The sequence below is a fragment of the Lathyrus oleraceus genome, chromosome 7 (genome assembly GCF_024323335.1).
Source record: "Lathyrus oleraceus cultivar Zhongwan6 chromosome 7, CAAS_Psat_ZW6_1.0, whole genome shotgun sequence".
Classification (NCBI taxonomy): Eukaryota; Viridiplantae; Streptophyta; class Magnoliopsida; order Fabales; family Fabaceae; genus Lathyrus; species Lathyrus oleraceus.
The window spans coordinates 186,182,795-186,205,429 of NC_066585.1; the positions used below are offsets into that span (position 1 = coordinate 186,182,795).

Consider the following 22,635-nt stretch of genomic DNA (forward strand, 5'->3'; position numbering starts at 1 on the left):
AGATAGCCCAGTGACAGTTTTCATTAATCCAGCAGATTTAATCAGGTTCATGACCTCTTTAACCTCCACAACATCCTTGCCCAGTTCTCTTTCCACAACCACTCTCCTTTGGATTACAAACTTCCATTTTGCTGCTCCATCTTCAAGATGGAAGGAAATATTATCCAAGTGTACATCAACAACTTTTACAATGGATTTTCTAACAATTGTCCTCTTGACAGGAGAGATGTCAGGGACATCTTCTTCAACATCTTCATCTGAGTCAGAACTTTCTCTTACTTTTCTCTTCTTCACCTCCACTTTGCTCCAAGACTTTGAGGGGTGATCGGTAAAATAGCAAGTGTACTATTTGCACCAATGTAGTAATAAAAAGGGAGTTATCCCGAGTATCGATCTCGAGGACTGCGTAGAAAGTGTCAATTTTTATAATAATTCAATTGAACAAAAGTTCATATGTGGTTTGATGATTGTTTTCACAATTGATAAGAAATAAAAATATAAAGCGTAAAAAACTCTTTTAATCGATATGAGAAATAATGCTAGGGCCAGGTGTATGAATTGCTGTGTATTCCACTTTTTCCATATCATATAACATCGATGCTATTATAATTCAAAACAGTTTCTCCAATGTAGTTTTCTCTAATTCCTTAGCTAAAACCATTTAACAGGAAAATTCACTCCTAATTCCTTAATCATTCAAATTGTTGTTAAGAAATATTTACTTAATCAAGAATTTACGGTAACCACAGTTTGATCCTCATTCCTAAGTGATTAAACGCGGGTTTTATTATACAACAAGTGATAAGGCGGTTTGTCCGACCTAAACCTTAACCAGAGATCAGAATTTCATTTGTCCGATAAAATTAAGCATTAAGCACGTTGTATAATAATTTGAATTACGAAAACATCAATGATTATAAGAACATGGATAAAATATTCATACAGTAGCAATTCAGGGACACCCCCCTAGCATGGGGGGGTTTAGCCTCTCATAATATTCAAAGACAAAAGATTACAAATTAAAGACATTACAAGTTGTTGTTGATGAAAGTTGATCTTCAATTTCTTCCGATCTTGAAGATCTCTTCTCTTCTCCACACCTTGCAAGGTTGCTTCCTTTCTTCGTATTCTTTTCTTTTCACGATCAAAAAGTCCTTTTTCTCAGTGCCCAAATTCCAACTAAATAGTTTCCAAACAACTAAAAACATTGTGAAATGCCAAAATTGCCCTCCGGATGTCCAAAGGAGTTAAAATAAGAAAAATAAAAAATTGGGGCGAAATGGCCAACACGGGCCGTGTCAGGTGACACTGCTGCCCGTGTTGGCTCCTCTGTAGCTTCAACAAGGCACTCCATGCTGACACGGGCCGTGTCAGGTGACACGGGCACCCGTGTCAGCCCACTGTTTACTGGGTTCAGGATAGCTTGTTCTGCACATGCTGACACAGGCCGTGTCAGCTGACACAGGTACCTGTGTCAGCCCCCTGTTTTGTCTGTTTTTCGCTTTTCGTTAAGTCTCTAACCTCCATTCTTCCGGTACGCAACTTTCGGACTTGTTATCTAACCTGGAAACCAACAGTCTATACAGAAACGCATAAAATGCGACAAAAGGCAAAAAACTACTAATGTAGCATAAAACAAATAGAAATTCATAAAATGTAATAAACTAAAGAAATCACTAAAATAAAACGCACAAAGTTACCGATTCATGAAGATTCCATGCTCGATAGATGATGAAAACTGAGTGTAAATGGTGGCCGATCACAACCCCAAACTTATCTCATTGCTTGTCCTCAAGTGATGCAAGAGACAAAACGGAGGTCAACCCTGGATTCTATTCTTTCCTCAACATAGCTGATGTTATTCGCAACTTGGTTTTCTCCTTCCCGATTAAGTTTCTGGTTCACCCATTTGACATTCTCCACTGCCTTACAATTTCAGAGAGTTCTTTTACCTGCAAGCTTCTTCACACTACTCGCCAGATCTCTCGAGGTTAAGGTGTTTGGCACTCAATAAATCAAGGTATGCAATATCAACTCTTACCTTTTGAATAGATTCTACGTCAACTACACAAACACAATTCACACACCTAAAGAGGTCTTCAGGGTTGTAACGGGGCTTACGTATGGTGGGAGAGTAGACAACAAAATGGATTACACAAGGTTTTACAACTCGACATTCATGTTATTGTTTTTCTTTATGCAGGAACTTTATTTGGGGTGTCGTCCAATCTTGACTCTTTTTTTCACTCAAATTCAGCATGAGTCTATTTCTAAGGCAAGTGCTTATTTTTCATTTTTCTATATAGATACCTTTTTTTTTCATTTCTTTTTCTCTTCTTTTTTCGGTAGAAGCGGATGTTACTACACAGTTTTTCTTTTTTCTCATCTTTCTTTTCCTTGCACTTGCCACTTTTCAACACATTTTTATTCTACGGATGAATACCCCAAACTTATCTTTTTGCACAAGTTTTACATTACAACAGTCATGCCGAGCTAGGGTAGGGAGTGTATGGCTAAGGGTTAACATGATGGTTTACACAAACAAAGGGTTACAGGCTCAACGGGGTTAGCAACGGATGAAAACACATTATGGGTGGCTAGAAAGGCTCAAAGGTTGAAAACAAACAACGTGCCTTAGTGTGCGTTTTTGTATTGTGCTGTATCAGTAGAACTTACGCAAAATTAGATAGATAGAGTCATACCTGAATGCGCTCTTTTTGTGTTTGGTTAAGCTAAAATCTTACTATGTTGGGTAAGCTTGCAGGCTCCAAACATTCTTTATGACAGATAGCTTCTTTATCAGCTTAGGCTTACCTTCTTCTTTTTCGGTCTGGATTTCCAAGTTGCGTCCAACCTTTTGTTTCTCAGCTGTGTCACCTTCCAAGTTGCCTCGGGAGAAAGTCCGGGGTTGCGTCTTTTACTCACTGTCCACTAGTCTCTCATTTCTCCAGCATCATCTACTTTCATCTGTAACTTCAAAAAAATAAAAACAACCACACAACAACAAGCAAAATAACACACAGACACAATAAAAATAAAATATAAAGCAATTCAATTAAAAACCTCCCCACACTTGAACCAAACATTGTCCGCAATGTTTAAAGTTAAGATATGAGGAGCACTTACAGCGATTATTGAGGAGGTGGTGGCGGGTATGGATAATGCAACATCATGCGTTGTATCATTGCGTTCATCTCATCCAAAACCGTCCCTTGACGGCGTTGTTCAGCTCCAAACCTAGTGAGCTCCTCACCTTGCCTGGGTTGCTCCATGCGAAGGTGGCCTATCTCATCCTGGATCCAGCCCCATTGGTCTGATGGCATGGAGTAGGATCCGGAGGCTTGAGTTGGTTCTGGCGGTTGTTTGTAAAAAGGCTCCTCGGTGCTCGGTGCACCTTCCATCGGTTCATCTGCAGGCAAAGAGTCAAACAAATCTTCGTCCCCCTCTTCCGGTTCGGGACAGTCATAGAGCCAGTTGGCTCTGTTAGTGATACTGATAAAATCGTAAGCAGGTAAATCAAGAACATGGACTTTTTGGCACATAAGAGAGTAGTAGTCTTGTTTTAGCGTAATCATGCCTTGCTGGATCAAGGCAGCCATGTCCAGTTTGCTTTTACCTGGCACCTGGGGGGAGTCAACTAGAGCAACACCAAATCCAAAGTGGTCGGCAATCTGAGTAATCATGTCGCCAACAGAAACGTTGCCTGAAGTAGCGCGACCAACTCTCCCTAAATAGTCAGCTGCAAAGGCTGCTACGTTGATCGGAGCCTGGGATGCCATACTGTATATAGGAAGAATAGCTCCCTTTGAGTGGCAACACATGTGCTGTCTCCGTGACCAAAAATGGTGTATGCCAATGCCTTTTGTGCATACCTAAAACATGGGTTATGGATACCCGATGCCTTTGCCCCTTTGGAAACATATTTATTATTACCTCTTATGGCGGTCCAAATATCCGTCGGGACAAATGTATCAGGCACCGCTCTAGGGCCTACAATTGAGAGTTTTAAGATCCTCCCTAATTCCTCCACAGTCAGTTCCATATCAGTATTGAATAAACGAAATTGCAACGTACCGTAATATTCTTTTTCTGTTCCGTTCCACCTGTTTTCCAGCTTAAACTCGATGGTGCTCAGAAATTCCAGCATGATGCGCGCGAAAGTAGGCGCTTCCAGCTGCATAAATTCTAGCATCCCTAGGGTGTGGAACATACAGTGTATCTCCGCTTGCAATCCCAGTTCCTGCAGTGTGCCATTACACATATACCTCGTAGGGGTTAATTTCCTTTTTAAATGAACCACATACCTTTTCTGATGCTCCAGGTTCTCGAACACAATGGCGTCCTCGTTTGGGGTTCTCCGTGCTCTTTGTCGGGGACAGGATGATTCCGCCATATTTTTGCTTTTTTCGACTCGGCGAGACATATTGTACCTGCACACAGTAAAAAGACACAAGAATTTGGAAAGAGAGATTAAGTGAAAAATATTACCGTAGGAGTGTTGAGGGTAGAGAGTGGTGAACTTTTTGTGAAGACGGATGGAGAATTGACAAAGATTGGCGATGAAAGGAGGTAGCTTTTGAGTGAAAATTATGGAGGTATTAGGTCTATTTGAGAGAAAGAAGGTGGAGACGAAGAAGTATGAAGGTAATGTGGTAAATAAGGAAAGAAGTGGGGATTGGGTGTATTTATAGGGTGATTTTTGGAGGTGGCCCCCTCCTCCAACGGTCAAATTTGCATGGTGAAAGGTGCCCAACGGCTAGAATTTTCAAAAAAAATTCACCACTGCACGAGCTGACACGGCCATGTCAGCTGACACGGGCGGCCGTGTCAGCGTAACACGCCCCCCTAACACGGGTCGTGTCATTCCCAGAAGCGCTTAAAATCGGCTTATTTCGTCCAGAGCTGACACGGGCCGTGTCACCTGACACGGGCCGTGTCACCTGACACGGGCGGCCGTGTCAGGCCCCTGGAAATCCAATTTTCCAACACCATATTCCTCTTCCTGACACGGGCCGTGTCAGCTGACACGGACGCCCGTGTCAGGCCCCTGTTTTCTCATTTTTCTTGGTTTCTTTTTCTTGTGATGTGCACGACTTTAGCTTCCGAATTTTTCAGAGATTTGTTGTGATCGCTACCTTTAACTCCTCTATCAAACATTGTATACGCCTGCAAGTAAATAACACACAACCAAACAAAGAAAATGATTAGATACAAAAGCGTGGGTTGCCTCCCACGTAGCGCTTCGTTTAACGTCGCTTGGCTCGACGGTTGCACATCTTATCAGACAAGATGAACAACATCAATTTGGCCCACAGCTTGCCCCATATTGTACGGCTTCAATCTCTAGCCATTCACTTTTAAAAAATCTCCATTGGAAGGGTTTTTTATTTCAACTGCTCCATGGGGATATACTTTGTGCACCACAAACGGACCTGACCATTTCGATCTCAATTTTCCAGAGAACAACTTCATTCTTGAATTGAACAGTAGTACCCTCTGTCCTTCCCAGAACTCTTTCCTTTGGATTCTTTTGTCATGCCATTTCTCCGTTTGATCTTTGTAGATCTTTGCATTTTCATATGCCAGGTTCCTAAATTCTTCCAACTCGTGGAGTTGAAGGATTTGGGATTCTCCTGCTTTATAAAGATCCAAGTTAAGGAATTCGGAAGCCCACAAGGCTTTGTGTTACAGTTCCAAGGGTAGATGACAGGCCTTACCATATACCAATTGATATGGGGACATACCAATCGGTGTTTTGAAAGCAGTACGATATGCCCACAGTGCATCATCAAGCTTACTCGCCCAATCCTTGCGAGAAGCATTAACCGTCTTTTCTAGGATTTATTTCAGCTGCCGATTTGACACTTCAACTTGACCACTTGTTTGCGGGTGGTATGGAGTGGCTATCCGGTGTTTCACATTGTATTTCAAGAGTAACTTCTCCATTAGGTGATTTAAGAAGTGAGTTCCTTCATCACTAATAAGAGCTCTTGGCACTCCAAACCTGAAAAATATGTTTTCTTTTAAAAACTTGACCACCACTTTTGCATCATTTGTCGGTAGTGCGACTGCTTCTACCCACTTGGATACATAATCCACCGCCATAAAGTCAATACCCCACACATTAAAGAGTTCAACTTCCAGCATGGGATTTTGCGGCATCTGATTTCTTTTCGAAATATTTCCCATCCTTTGGCATTTATCGCACTCTTTGATCATTTTTTGAGCATCTTTGAATAGTGTCGGCCAGTATAAACCTGATTGGAGGACTTTGGAAGCAGTTCTATCACCACTAAAGTGTCCACCATAGTCCGAATCGTGACAAGCTTTCAGCACATCCCTCTGTTCTTCTTCTGGAACACATCTTCTGACCAACCCGTCTACTCCCTTCTTGTACAAGAAGGGGTCGTCCCACAAATAGAACCTGCAATCATGAACAAACTTTTTCTTACGGTTAGAGTCAAATTCATTCGGGATCACCCCGCCTACTAGATAGTTCGCATAGTCTGCGAACCAAGGCATTCCAATAACCGCAAGGATGTGTTCATCAGCAAACTCATCATTTATTGGGTGCTTTTCCTCATTCTCTTCTATTGGAGACATCCGGGAAAGGTGATCTGCTACAGTGTTTCCGCACTCTCTTTTATCCCGAATCTCCACATTAAACTCTTGGAGGAGCAGGATCCACCGCAACAGTCTTGGCTTCGAGTCCTGTTTAGCAAACAAATACTTCAAAGCAGCATGGTGAGTATAAACAATGACTCTAGAACCCAACATATATTGCCTGAACTTGTCAAAGTCATAGACTAAAGCTAGCAACTCCTTTTCGGTAGTTGCATAATTCATTTGTGCAGGGTTCAACACATGACTGGCATAATATATAACATGCAGAAGCTTATCTCTTTGTTGCCCAAACACTTCTCCCACTGCGATGTCACTCGCATCACACATGATCTCAAATGGTAGCGACCAGTCAGGAGCAATGACAATAGGTGCCGTCACCAATTTATCTTTTATCGTTTCGAATGCAATGGCACAGTCTTTATCAAAAATGAAAGCCTTGTCCTTAACCAACAGGGTAGTTAAGGGTTTAGCTATCTTGGAGAAATCTCTTATGAACCTGCGGTAGAAACCCGCATATCCTAAGAAGCTTCTTATACCTTTTTCATTCACAGGAGGTGGCAGCTTTTCGATTACCTCAATCTTGGCTTGGTCCACTTCTATCCCTTTGTGAGAGATTTTGTGACCTAAGACTATTCCTTCTCGAACCATGAAGTGACATTTCTCCCAATTGAGAATCAGATTGGTCTGTTGGCATCTTTCTAATACAAGGGAAAGGTTAGTTAAACAATTATCAAAAGAAAAACCAAATACCGAAAAGTCATCCATGAAGACCTCCATACGCTTTTCAAGCATGTCCGCAAAAATGGAGGTCATGCATCTTTGGAATGTAGCTGGAGCATTACATAACTCGAATGGCATTCTTCTGTATGTGAAGATACCATAGGGGCATGTAAAAGTTGTCTTCTCTTGGTCTTCCGGTGCAACAGCTATCTGGTTAGCGGAAAATGGTCCTTTCTGGTTGCTAAATTCAACCTCCTGTAGTCGATGCACACACGCCAACCCGTGACCGTCCTAGTAGGGAGTAACTCATTTTTTTCATTCCTTATAACTGTAGGTCCTCCTTTCTTCGGGACCACATGCACTAGACTCACCCAAGAGCTATCGGATATAAGATAAATTAACCCGGCGTCTAACAGTTTAACAACCTCTTTCCTAACCACTTCCTTCATCACGGGGTTTAGTCTTCTTTGTGGTTGCACCACCGGTTTGTGACCATCCTCCATGAGAATTTTATGTATACACACCGTAGGGATAATTCCCTTCAAGTCTTCTATTGCCCATCCCATGGCACTATTATGTTTCTTCAAAACCTTGACAAGCTTGTCTTCTTGAGAAACCTCTAGATGAGAGCTTATAATAGCCGGGCATTTCCTTTTGGGGTCTAGAAAAACATACTTGAGATTGTCAGGTAACTGTTTCAGCTCAGCCACTTTCTTGGTCTCATCTTTCTTTTCTTCAACTTGAGGTTCCCTTAAGTTTTCCCATCGGAGTGATCGGGATCCCTTAATGGGCTGTTGTGTTGCCAACAGAGTTAACACTTCTCTCTCCTTGTCATCCACTTCTTGAGTGTCTTCAAAGATTGAGAGACTTAGGATGCTCTCCAAGGGTCATTTTTGTTCACCTAGGTGATTTTCTTTCAGAACCATTTGATCAATAACCTCTATGTGTTGGCTGGTGGCTACATCAACTTTGTATTTCATGGTGTTGCGCACGTCAATTTTTAACTCTTCGTCATAAACCTTTAGAGTCATGGTGCCTTCTTCTATATCTATCAAACACCTCCCGGTCTCCAAAAATGGTCTACCAAGAATGAGCGATATCTCTTCATCTTCCGGCATTTCTAAGATCACAAAGTCTACGGGAAAGACAAACTTATCAATCTTCACAAGAACATCTTCCACCACTCCATAAGGTCTCTTCACAGAGTGGTCAGCAAATTGAAGTGTCATTCGGATATCCTGTACTTTTCCAATCCCCAACCTCTTGTAAATGGATAAAGGCATGAGGCTCACACTTGCCCCCAAGTCTATAAGGCCTTCTTGAAAGATCTATCCCCGATAGTGCAAGGGATAGTTACCTAGCCTCGATCTTTTTTCTTTATCGGGATCTTCATACCCTGCAAAATAGCACTGCAAGTTTCGGTTAGTACAATAGAGTCAGTGTCAGTGCTCCTCCTTTTTGAGATAATGTCTTTCATGAATTTAGCATAAGAGGGAATTTTCTCAAGTGCCTCCAAGAACGGAATGTTGATTTCAAGCTTTTAGAACATCTCCAAGAACTCTTAAAAGTTCTTCTTATGTTTCTCTTTCTTCTTATTTCTTGTTGGGAAAGGGAGTTTGACAACCGGCTTTGATTCACTAACTTTTTCTTTAGCCACAGGTTCAGGTGCCATCACCTCTTCACTAACAACTTCATTCTCTTTTATCTCCAAATTAACTTCAAGCAATTGGTATTCTTGTTCATCATCTTTTTCAGGGACTTCTTTTGCCTTACCACTCCTTGTGGTAACAACACTCACATTATTATGCTCTCTTGGATTCGTAACTCTAGCACTCAGTAATGCACCTGGTGTTTGCGAACCCGCAAGTTGTTGAGCAATCTGACTCATTTGCACTTCCAGATTTTTTATTGAAGAACCAGTGTTTCTCATATTACTTCTAGTCTCCTCTAGAAATTGAGAACTTTGAGCTGCCATTTTTTCAATGGCAATTTCCCAATCTGCTTTTCTTGGAACCTGTTGTTGAAATTGTTGTTGGGACGGGTGAAACTGTTGTTGCTGGTAAGGTTGTTGTTGTTGTGGACGGTACTATTGTTGTGGTTGACTCTGATACTGGGTGGGCGCTTGCTTCTGAGCATTTCCTTGCTGGTCCTTCCAGGAAAAATTTGGATGATTTTTCCATCTAGGATTATATGTATTGGAGTAAGGATTATTCTGTTCAGAAAATTAATCTCTTCTATCTGTTGAGCAGTTGCCACACAATGCATGGCGAAGTGAGGACCTCCACAAATTTCACAACTAACAGCTTGAATAGGTTAGACCGGTTGCACTTGTGCCACCGTTTGAGTGTCAAGAGTCATTTTCTTGAGTCTTCTCTCTACTTTAGTTGTTATTTGATCTTCCATCTTCACAACTTGATTTGCCAGTTTGAGATCAATGATACCTTCAGGTTGACTTACACTGCGGTCATAGAGTTCCAGATGCTCATTTGCTGCAATGGCTTCAATGATTTTCTTTATTCCAGTGGTTGTTGTAAAGTTTGTTGAGCCACCGGCAGCTGTGTCTATGAGTTGCTTAGTCTTCATTCTAAGTCCATTCACAAAATTTTGCATCTGTTCGGTTGCATCCATGTTATGAGTAGGACATGCAACCAACAATCGCTTGAACCGCTTGTAAGCGTCTCTGAGTGACTCTCCTTCCTTCTGTTTAAAATTAACAATATCATATCTCTTACGGATATACACAGAAGCAGGGAAGTACTCATTTAGGAATGTTGTCTCCATTTGTTGCCAAGCTGTTATGCTTCCTGCGGGTAAAGAGTAAAACCACTCTTCGGCATCTTCCGACAGTGTAAACGGGAACATAACCAACTTTTTAGCTTCCTCTGAGTGTCCCTCAATTTTCAACGATGTCGTCATGGTCAGAAATCTTTGTAAATGCTTGTTGGCATCTTCATTGATTTTTCCGGAGAACGGTCTCCTCTCGAGTGTACGAATCATTGAAGGGTGCAGCTGAAAATGATCAACATTTACCGGTTGGTTCACAATTGTTAACCTTCCAGTAGGAGCATTTGCACCCCCATAGTCACCCAAAAGTCTTTCTGCAGGAGGTAGTGGGGCTTCACCCTGGGGTTCAGCCATTAGTTCAGAAACAGCTTCTGAGTCTTCCGAATGGACTGAAACAACTTCTTCTTTTTCAGACTCAGAAACAATAGAGGATGATTCTGAAAGTTCCAGCCTAGCTTTTCGTCGTCTTGCACGCAATAATCTTCCGGGTTCTGCGTCAAAAAGAAATTCAGCTGAGGCCTTACCTCGCATACACAAATTAGACAATTATTAGAATAAACAATAATACAGAAAATATTTAGCTGCAGAGCAACAAAATTCCAATTGAATTATTTTTCAACTTATACTTTTGGCAGTCCCCGGCAACGGTGCCAAAAACTTGATCGATAAAATAGCAAGTGTACTATTTGCACCAATGTAGTAATAAAAAGGGAGTTATCCCAAGTATCGATCTCGAGGACTGCGTAGAAAGTATCAATTTTTATAATAATTCAATTGAACAAAAGTTCATATGTGGTTTGATGATTGTTTTCACAATTGATAAGAAATAAAAATATAAAGCATAAAAAACTTTTTTAATCGATATGAGAAATAATGCTAGAGCCAGGTGTATGAATTGCTGTGTATTCCACTTTTTCCATATCATATAACATCGATGCTATTATAATTCAACACAGTTTCTCCAGAGTAGTTTTCTCTAATTCCTTAGCCAAAACCATTTAACAGGCAAATTCACTCCTAATTCCTTAGTCATTCAAATTGCTGTTAAGAAATATTTACTTAATCAAGAATTTATGGTAACCACAGTTTGATCCTCATTCTTAAGTGATTAAACGCGAGTTTTATTATACAACAAGGGATAAGGCGGTTTGTCCGACCTAAACCTTAACCAGAGATCATAATTTCATTTGTTCGATAAAATTAAGCATTAAGCACGTTGTATAATAATTTGAATTACGAAAACATCAATTATTATAAGAACATGGATAAAATATTCATACAATAGCAATTCAGGGACACCCCCTTAGCATGGGGGGGTTTAGCCTCTCATAATATTCAAAGACAAAAGATTACAAATTAAAGACATTACAAGTTGTTGTTGATGAAAATTGATCTTCAATTTCTTCCGATCTTGAAGATCTCTTCTCTTCTCCACACCTTGCAAGGTTGCTTCCTTTCTTCGTATTCTTTTCTTTTCACGATACCAAAGTCCTTTTTCTCAGTGCCCAAATTCCAACTAAATAATTTCCAAACAACTAAAAATATTGCAAAATGCCCAAAATGCCCTCCGGATGTCCAAAGGAGTTAAAATAAGAAAAATCAAAAATTGGGGCGAAATGGCTAACACGGGTCGTGTCAGGTGACACTGCTGCCCGTGTTGGCTCCTCTGTAGGTTCAACAAGGCACTCCATGCTGACACGGGCCGTGTCAGGTGACACGGGCCGTGTCAGGTGACACGGGCCGTGTCAGGTGACACGGGCACTCGTGTCAGCCCACTGTTTATTGGGTTCAGGATAGCTTGTTCTGCACATGCTGACACGGGTCGTGTCAGCTGACACGGGCACCCGTGGCAGCCCCCTGTTTTGTCTGTTTTTCGCTTTTCCTTAAGTCTCTAACCTCCATTCTTCCGGTACGCAACTTTCAGACTTGTTATCTAACCTGGAAACCAACAGCCTACACAGAAACGCATAAAATGCGGCAAAAGGCGAAAAACTACTAACGTAACATAAAACAAACGGAAATTCATAAAATGTAATAAACTAAAGAAATCACTAAAATAAAACGCACAAAGGTACCAATTCATGAAGATTCCATGCTGGATAGATGATGAAAACTGAGTGTAAATGGTGGCCGATCAAGGGGTCTACAGCAGTAGCCTTCTTAGCAGTTTTGGCTGTCATCATCTCAGCCACAGACCTTCTGTTCCTGGTCTTCATCCTCTTAGCCACACTAGGCTTCAAGTGATGAAGCAATCTATCATCTTCATCATCCGAACTCACAACTTCTACGTCAATCACCTTCTTAGCAGAGTCATGCTTCTTAGATTGAGAAGCATTTGTAGTAGGTGATGCCACAGATTTCTTACTAGACAAAGTTTGCCCTAACGAGCATAATCCTTCAGCAGCTATATCTTTTTCAGAATTAGAGGAATCATCCTCCTTCTCATTGTGAGGTCCAACCTCAGGAGAGGGGTCCCTTCTTGATAGAGGAGTAGAAACTCCCTTTATAGAGTGTCCTTCATTGAGGATCCTCGTGACAAGATTTCTAATGACACGATCAGTGTGATGCATGTCGTCCTTAGAACTAGGAGTATAAGTAGAGCTAGAGGGGATATTGGAACTGTTACCTTGAGTAGGGCATGCAGTTGAGGATGAACCAGGAGCGTCGCCTGGAATGACAGACAGGGGAATCACGTCCAAAATGTCTTCATTAAGAATGTCCATAGAGGGCATTTTAGCTTTGTGCTCAGGTTTGGTGTTTTTAGAACCAGATGGTGAAGGATGTTGTGACATCTTGTTGTTCTTATGGAAAGGTTTCTGTTGCCCTAGCAGAGAAGGTTGATGAAATTGAAGGAAGGTGGAAATGTTTGAGTAGAGGTTGCGTGTGAAAATGCTATAGAGGGAAGTTCCAATACTAGGTGATGATTTACCATAATTGGGGCACTTTCTTTTAAGTGGGTAGACAATATTTTTATTACCTTTTCCACTCCAAATTAACTGCTATAAATTTTCATAGATACAAATCCCTAATTTTCCTCTTAGACATTCAAATTTATTAGCATCCAAATCCTTTGTAAATATATCAACTAATTGCATTTCAGTAGTAACATGCTCCAGGGCTATGATTTTCTCTTCCACTAGTTCTCTAATAAAATGATGACGAATATCAATATGTTTTGTCCTGCTGTGCTGAATAGGATTCTTAGAAATATTTATAGCACCCAGGTTGTCACAGTACAATGTCATGACATCTTGCGTGACATTGTATTCAGTCAGCATATGTTTCATCCAAACCAGTTGAGAATAACTACTTCCAGTTGCTATGTATTCAGCTTCAGCAGTGGACAGAGAAACACAATTTTGTTTCTTACTAAACCATGATATTAAGTTATTCCATAAGAAGAAACATCCTCCTGATGTGCTTTTCCTATCATCAGCACTTCCAGCCCAGTCAGCATCACAGTATCCAGTCAGCATAGATTCAGATCTATGAGTGTACAACATCCCATAGTCATTGGTGCCATTGACATATTTCAGTATCCTTTTCACTTGGTTTATGTGACTGACTTTTGGTTCAACTTGATATCTAGCACAAACACCTACAGCAAAAGCAATGTCAGGTCTGCTTGCTGTGAGATATAGCAGACTTCCTATCATGCTTCTGTAGAGAATTTGATCTACACTAACACCATTTTCATATTTGGAGACTTTCAGATGTGTAGGAGCAGGTGTCCTTTTATGACTTGCATTCTCCATGCCAAACTTCTTAACAATCTTTTTGGCATATTTGCTTTGAGATAGAAAGATAGAATCTTCCATCTGCTTGACTTGTAGCCCAAGAAAATAGGTCAGCTCTCCAACAAGGCTCATTTCAAATTCATACTGCATTTGTTTAACAAAATGTTCGACCATCTGATCTGACATCCCACCAAACACAATATCATCCACATATATTTGAGCCACCATGAGTTTTCCTCCTTCATTCTTAACAAATGGGGTCTTGTCAATGCCTCCCTTCCTGTATCCATTGTTAATGAGAAACACTGTGAGTCTATCATACCAACCCTAGGAGCTTGTTTTAAACCATAGAGGGCTTTCCTCAACTTATACACATGCTTTGGAAGATTTAGATATGTAAATCCTTTAGGTTGTTCAACATACACTTCCTCATTTAAGTAACCATTCAAGAAGGCACTTTTTACATCCATTTGGAACAGTTTAAACTTCAGAATACATGCCACTCCAAGCAATAGTCTAATGGACTCAAGGCGAGCTACAAGGGCAAATGTTTCATCAAAGCCAACTCCTTCAACTTGAGTGTATCCTTGTGCTACTAATCTTGCTTTATTTTTAGTAACCACCCCTTGTTCATCAGATTTATTCTTGTAAACCCACTTTGTTCCAATGATATTTATTCCTTTAGGTCTTGGAACCAGTTCCCATACTTCATTTCTCTTGAATTGGCCTAACTCTTCCTACATGGCATTGATCCCGAATTCATTAGTCAAGGCTTCCTTGACATTCCTAGGCTCAATCTTGGACACAAAACAACCATGTGAGATCACTTCCCTTGATCTAGTTGTGACCCCTTTATTTGGGTCTCCTATAATGAGATCTTTAGGATGATCCTTCTGAATTCTGATAGAGGGTCCCTTATTAATTTTGTTTAATTCAGGTTCAGCTTTAGTGAGTTCACTCTCATTACTTTTGTCTGGGAAATCAGCTGGGGGATCATTTAGGGATGTCTCAACATCGTTTGTGACATCAGTCTGTTGATCATCAACCACAACATTGATAGATATCATCACTACTTTTGTTCTGGAATTAAAGACTCTAAATGCTCTGCTGTTTGTTGAGTAGCCCAAAAATATTCCTTCATCACTCTTGGGATCCATCTTCCTTCTTTGTTCTCGATCAGTCAAGATATAACATTCACTACCAAACACATGGAAGTATTTGACTGTAGGTCTTCTCCCTTTCCAGACTTCATATAAAGTAGTATGAGTCCCTTTCTTCAAGGTTACTCTGTTGTGAACATAGCAGGTTGTGTTCATAGCTTCAACCCAGAAGTGGTAGGGCAATTTCTTATCATGAATCATAGCTCAGGCTGATTCTTGGAGAGTTCTATTTTTCCTTTCTACCACACCATTTTGCTGAGGAGTAATGGGAGATGAGAACTCATGACTGGTGAAACATGGGTAGAGTATCGGGATTTGTTATCGTCTCCACAGGGATTATGTGATATTGCTGCCGTTCGACAGTTGTTAAGTTCTTAACTTATAGTAACAAGGGGAGTTTTAGTTTTCGGTTACGGTAGCTTGCATAAAAAGTAAGAAATTACGGTAAAAGTTTTGGTTTTACGATTTGAGAAAGATTGTCAAAGTTAGGGTTCGACGATCACTTTGCATGCATATGTTCGATCAAACAAAACTCATAAACTCCATTAGATGATAAACACATTCACAAAGTCCTCCCAATGTGTTTATTTCTAACACACATTGTGGTTTTTCCCATTTTGATCCATTGTTGATTTCTCACACAATCTATCAAACTGACAACTTTTAGGTTTAACTTTTTTAGTGAACAAACTCATTCAATACTATCTCTAGCTAAAGAACAAGGATGGATGAAAACCTAGGTCAAGAGTTGGAAAACACCTTTCAATCATAAACCAACACAAAGAGTTATCAATAAAGCAAGGTTTTCACCATACATTCATCATCAAAGAGTTTACAAATGAAGATCAACCCATATACATACAAAGCTTATGATCATCTACATCTAACCTTGACAAAATGAAAGACTTAGCCACTCATTTCCATGGTAGCTTGAGCAACAAGTTTCGGAAGAAGGTTGATCAACATCCGAGTCGAAGAATCGAGATTGGATGGGAATCCACCTTCTTTTTGCAAAATATTGTCAAGAGAAGATGAAGAATGAGAAAATGGGGTTTCTTGGGCACAAAAATCCCCTATAGCAAGAAAACAAGTAAAAAGATGATGAAAAAATATCTAAGTCAGTTTCCAAAAAGTAGCACATGCTACTTATAGTAATGGTTACTGAGCTGTCATGCTCGCTCGGCGAGCAGAATGGTTCGCCTAGCGAGCCCCAAAATAAGCCACCAGAATAGCCTGCGTCCAGAGGAAACATCCCAGAAAAGTTTGCATCTGTTCGCTAGGCGAACAATCCTTCGCTAGGCGAAGCCTTCGCTTCTCTCATTCGCTTCAGCGAGTTATGATGTTTTTGCTACTGGAATTGCTCGCTACCTGCTCGCTGGATGTTCGCCTAGCGAGTACTTAGCTACTTCCCTCGCCATAGTGAGTTTTGATGGTTTCGCTACCGGAATTGTTCGCTGCTTGCTCGCTGGATGCTCGCCTGGCGAGTACTTGATCTTTTTGGTTCTGTCCAAGTCTGGGAGTGTTCGCTGGAATCTCGCTGAGTGCTCGCCTAGCGAGCACTTCGCTACCTCACTCGCCTAGCGAGCTTGCTAATGTTTGCTTTCTTTCTTGGTTCCTTTGCCATCTTTCTTGTGCCTTAGTTTTCTACTCTTTCATGCCTAATTCCTGCACAATAACACACAAATTAAAGGTACCAAGATCATTTCCATAGTATTTCAAATCAACAAAAGCAAGGGCGGCTTCGATCACTTTTTTGACAAAAAGGAGTGAAAGATGCCCACATTTGATAGCTCAAATAAGTAAACTTGGGCATCTAACAACTCTCCCCAACTAGATTCTTGCTTGCCCTCAAGCAAAGTATGCCTCTTGAAGGACAAGAGGATTTGCCTAAAGAAAAAGATTTCTCCGAAATCGGATAAAATGGCTCAAACACAAGGGAATCAACCAGACACAAGTTACCAATGGTTAGAATAACACAATACACAAGAACTAAAGCCTTATAGCAATGCAAAACATGTATCAATCCACAACAATGTTATCCTGAATGAATCACCCTATCTCTCCTCTTCGATTAAGGAATGAAGAAATTACGCGTTTGCAACCGCGGGGACAATCTCACTCTCCAACAAATAATGCAAAAGTCAATTTAATTCATACAATGTCTAACAATTATAAATGAAAATGCGGAAGCACGAAGATCACTAAGGTCTTTTCCGGTTGTAGCATGGTTAGGTTTACAAACAAGGTTCATATCTAAGGCCATTGAAAACGAACTTGCCGACGCAAAAGAGACATTCACTGTACAAGCTATTCACACATCTCAACTTCGTTCCACTTGTTTCTCATTTGAAACCTTCACAACTCTTATTTCACAACTCAATTTTTGTTTTTCACTAATTTTCTTCCAAGCAAGCATTCATTTTCATTTTCCTTCTCTTTTTTTTTCTTTTCACATCGTATTCACAAAACAGATGTTTCTCTTTTCTAATTTTTTTTCTCAATGCTTGCTCGGTTATTCAAGAGTTGTGGCACCTACCGATTCTCACTTTCGTTCTCCCCAACTTATCTTTTACTCACCCCAAGTGAATGCTCTTGACTTTTTACGGCAAAAGAACAATTATAAAAAATTTCAGGGTTTCAAGAAAAAAGATTTTGACATCTCGCCTTATTTCAAGCTGAGATTCAACTGTTTAAGCTCAAAGGGGTTCACGAATACTCTCTGCTCACGGGTAAGTTGTATTTGGAACTGGTTGTGCTCGAACGAAAACAAGCGCCTTGATCATTTCTAATTGCTTCCTCAAATTCACAATAATAAAAGACAAAGCATGAATCAAATGAATCAACACAGTTTATTAGAATCCAGCATTTTAGTGTACAATGGAGGTTTCCTCACAATTTGTGGTTCTAAGTCCTAGGTGAATCATTCATTCAATTATGTTGCAAAAAGAACAATATTCAATTACGAAAAGAGTAAAGTTCTTAATGCATTCTAAAATTCTAACCGGAGGTAACCATGTACCTTAGCATTATTCGCTTGTTTATTTTTATCATCGCCATCCAAGCTCGGATGCACCTTCATTGGATACTTCTTTGAGGAGCAACCAATCTAGAAGGTTTGACCCTCAACAACCAAAATTTTATTAAACAAAAGAAATTCAAACCAAACACAATAATTGAAAACATAAACAACAACTATAACTTCAAAATGTTAAAATGTGTGTGGGGGACAAAACACCCCAAAAAGTACATAACCAAATTACCCAATATCTGAAAATACAAGAAAATAAAACATATCATAAAAAAAACTTAGTCCTCATAGGACTCAGAACTCTCCTCACTACCGGCCTCAGAACCGGAATGATCATCATCATCACCATCATCATCAGCGCCACCAGAAGCATCAGCATCAGAAGCACCAGCACCTGCCCCTTCTACGAAAACATGTCTGTCCTCAGGCCAGCTAGCATGTTGCAGGAACTGCTCACGCGTCATCATAGGATGCTCTCCAGAAGGGTCACGTACCTGCAACTGTAATAACTGCATAGAGTCATGTATATCAATCATGGCTCACTGAGTTGCCGCCATCCAATCCCAATTGTAATTGCAAACAGCTTGCTGGAAAGGATCAAACCCCTGAGAAAAAACACCAGGACCATCAGAAGCCCCAGTATCATCAGCAGTTGTACTACCTCGGAAGTTCTTCGGCTTACAGTACTTGGCCACATATCGATCGTCGATTGCGGACGGAATCCTTACCTGACTGCGGGAGGGTAGCTTCACCCTCGACTGTTGGCACAAAGCCATGATGAGACAAGGGAAATAAAGGGGGCAGTTAACTCGTGCCCGCGACTTCAGCTCGCTCTCAACCACAAACTTCATCTCAATCGCAATGATTCGCGCCACATCGATCTGTACATTAGTCAGAATATAGTGGACCAAGTGTGCCACTAGGATCGGCACGGTCGACGTGTGTGACTTGGCCTTAATATTGATCAGAACCAGCATCAAGATCAGCTGAGCCAAGGGAATCATATCCTCCTGATGGTACCTCACCGGAACCCCAAATGGGTTCACCTCAACTGACTTTCCCTCAAACAACAGGGCCGCAGAAATAGAATCAGTGTCCCTGTGGAGCCTCAGATCTCTGTGGTATGCATCCCTCTCATTAGCTCCCAGATGGAGCGGTTCACCTAGCACTCGGTTAATAGCATCCCTATCGAAAGCAACCTGACGTCCTGACACTCTTGTAGTCCAAGTGAAAGGCTCGTCGTCATTTGGCAGCGCGTTCGCATAGAACTCACGCACTATCTCAATATCATAGCTTTCGAGTGGAGAGATCAACCTGTCCCATTTCTTGCTATGTATCAACCCTGCAAATGTTCGATAATCGCCTTCGGGGTTGATCAAAAACCTCTTCTCAGGTAAGATCTTCCTTTTCTCCAACGCCACATAACGTGCGGCTTGCTTCGGCCCAATGAATTTGTCGGTGTCAAATTGAATTGGCACAGTTTGGGAAGTGCTCCCGACCTTTCTCTTTTTTGAAGCACTTGACCTGGATGCCATCTGTAAAATCATAGAAAAGAAACAACACACAACCACAAAACAGATTAGAGATCAAAACAGAAACACCAAATACTGTCATGGTCGCTACCGCTTCGCTTAGCGAGGACCCAGCGAAGCTTCGCTACAGGTTCGCTTAGCGAAGTGGCAGCGAATGCTCGCCTTTGATTCGCCCAGCGAGGATGCTAGCGAATGTTACGGGATTCTGAGTTCTCCACTGTAAACAATCCAATTTCAGAAAACCCAAAGTCTAATGATACCCAATTTCCCAAATTCTAGAAACAAAGTAATTTAACATGCTAGGATTCGTTCTAAACATACATGCAAACCCAATTTCAGAAAACCCAATCTCCCAAATTCAACCCTAATGACTCATTCTTCAGAATTTACAACATTGAAAGCACAAAGGAATGGAGACAGAACAAACCTGATTGAAGAGGTTGATTGATTCTAAAATGCAACGGTTAGGGTTTGAAATGCAACAGTTAGAGATTGTGTGAGATGGAAGTGAAAAGTGTGAGAATGAGAGTGAGTTCGACCTTATATTCAGACTTAAAACAAAATAAAGAGTTTTGGGCCCAAATGAGTGGCCCTGTGAAATAGAACAAAGTTCTGTCACGCAATGTTCGCTACTGTCTTCGTCTAGCGAGCAGCTAACGAACAGCTCGCTACTGGCTTCGCCTAGCGAGCAGCTAGCGAACATGACAGTATCTGTTTTTTTTCAAAACAGCACTGCACAGCAAAATTCAGCAAGGTTTCACCAATTTCAACACCAATACCACACAACACAAAGTTGTAAATACTTACAGTGTTGGGGTGCCTCCTAACAAGCGCTTGTTTAATGTCGGATAAGCTCGACGGTTCGAGATGCTCACAGAGGAGCATCCAAGCAGATTGCACAGCTCTCGCGATCCACAAGACCGCCAAGATAAATCTTCAAACGTTGGTCGTTAACCGTCCAACTATCTTTCTTCTCCAAGTCCTCAATGATAACAACTCCATAATTTTTGACCTCTTTGACATGATATGGCCCGGACCATTTAGATTTCAATTTTCCAGGGAATAGCCTCAACCTAGAATTGAACAAAAGGACCAACTGTCCGGGCACAAATTCCTTCTTCCTAAGCTTTTTGTCATGATACTTTTTCACCTTTTCTTTGTACAACCAACTCGAGTGATATGCGGCATTGCGCATTTCTTCCAACTCAAGCAATTTCAATTTTCTTTTTTCACAGGCCAAATCCTTATCAAAGTTCAATAATTTCAGAGCCCACAAAGCTTTGTGCTCCAATTCAACCGGCAAATGGCAAGTTTTACCAAATACCAATTGAAAAGGAGTTAGCCCAATCGGAGCTTTAAAAGCGGTACGGTATGCCCATAAAGCTTCATCCAACTTTTACGACCACTCTTTTTTAGAATTCGACACGGTTTTTTCAAGAATTCTCTTAATCTCACGATTAGAGACTTCGGCTTGACCGTTTGCTTGTGGGTGATACGGAGTCGCCACTCTATGTGATACATCGTAATGTTTCAAAACGTTTTCTAACGGTGCATTACAAAAGTGCGACCCTCCGTCACTAATCCACACACGGGGGGTTCCAAAACGGGAAAAGATGTTTTTCTTCAAAAAAATTATTACCGTTTTAGCATCCGCCCGAGGTGAGGCAATCTCCTCAACCCACTTAGAAACGTAGTCAACCGCCACAAACATATATTCATTGCCATATGAGGGTGGGAATGGTCCAACAAAGTCGATACCCCAACAATCGAATACTTCAACCTCTTGGATGTTTTGGAGAGGCATCTCGTCTTTCTTACCAATCCCACCACTTCTTTGGCAACTATCACAACTTTGCGCATGGGCATTTGCGTCTTTGAAAATAGTAAGACAATAAAATCCTGACTGAAGGACTTTAGTGGTCGTTCTTACCCGATTGTAGTGTCCGCCGTAAGGCGAGTTATGACAATGCCAAAGAATGCTTTGCACCTCATCGCCAATAACACACCTCCTCAAAAGGTTATCACGACCCAATTTAAACAAGTATGGGTCATCCCATACGTAGTACTTAGCATCCGAGAGAAAATTTCTTTTTTGGTTCGAAGTTAGGTCGGGAGGCACCAAACCACTAGCCTTATGGTTCGCAAAGTCCGCAAACCACGACCTAACTTGAACTTTGAAAAGTTTTTCATCAGGAAACTCTTCCCGAATTTCCTTCTCGGAAGCGGTAACCTCCACATTAACTAAGCGAGATAAATGATCTGCCACCAAATTTTCCGATCATTTCTTGTCTTTGATTTCAACATCAAATTCTTGCAACAAGAGGATCCAACGGATGAGCCTTTGTAGAAGCAAGCTTCAATCCAAAAAGTATTTTGATGAAGACAACATGTATCAATGCAAAAAGAGAAGAGCTTCAAAGATAATTCAAGCATCAAAGTTATCAAGCCACATATGCATGAGAAACATTTTGATCAAGCTTCTTTTTCAAGTCAACCGTTTGCAAGATTGTTGATTCACTTCTAAGGTATATCTAATTCATTCTTAGATTAGTATACAAGTGTTCAACAATCATGATCTGTATTTGCATTTTTAACATAACCATTTGTTAACATGTTGAAATGATATACATTTTTTTCTTAAAGTATTTTTCTGCATTTCAACAGTGTTAACCGGTTAACCATATGGGTTAACCGGTTAACGGCCCAGTTTTTGAAATTCTCTGTTAACGTTATATGCGTTAACCGGTTAACCCATTTGGTTAACCGGTTAACACTGTTCGTTTTAGTGAAAAATTATTTTCAGAAACTTGTACCTTTTCATCATTTTTTATGAAAAATTTAAACCTCTTTGAAAAGGTGTTTTGGCAATATAAATTCTTGAATTTTCAAAATGAACTTTCACCTCCAAGAATTTTCATAAAAACTTAAGATAATCACTCTTTCATATTTTCTTCAATATTTCATAAAAGTGTTCATAATAAAATTTTCATTCCATTTTTGAACACTTGTATATTATTCATTGAGTGAATTATTTATCTAAGGAGAAGATC

At 40.6% G+C, this 22,635-nt stretch overlaps 1 pseudogene; it reads right to left on the reverse strand.

Moving 5' to 3' along the window:
- LOC127108013 (uncharacterized) overlaps positions 1–21,917 on the reverse strand; it is a 33,806-nt pseudogene extending 11,889 nt beyond the window's left edge.
- Between the last annotated feature and the right edge of the window lie 718 nt (positions 21,918–22,635).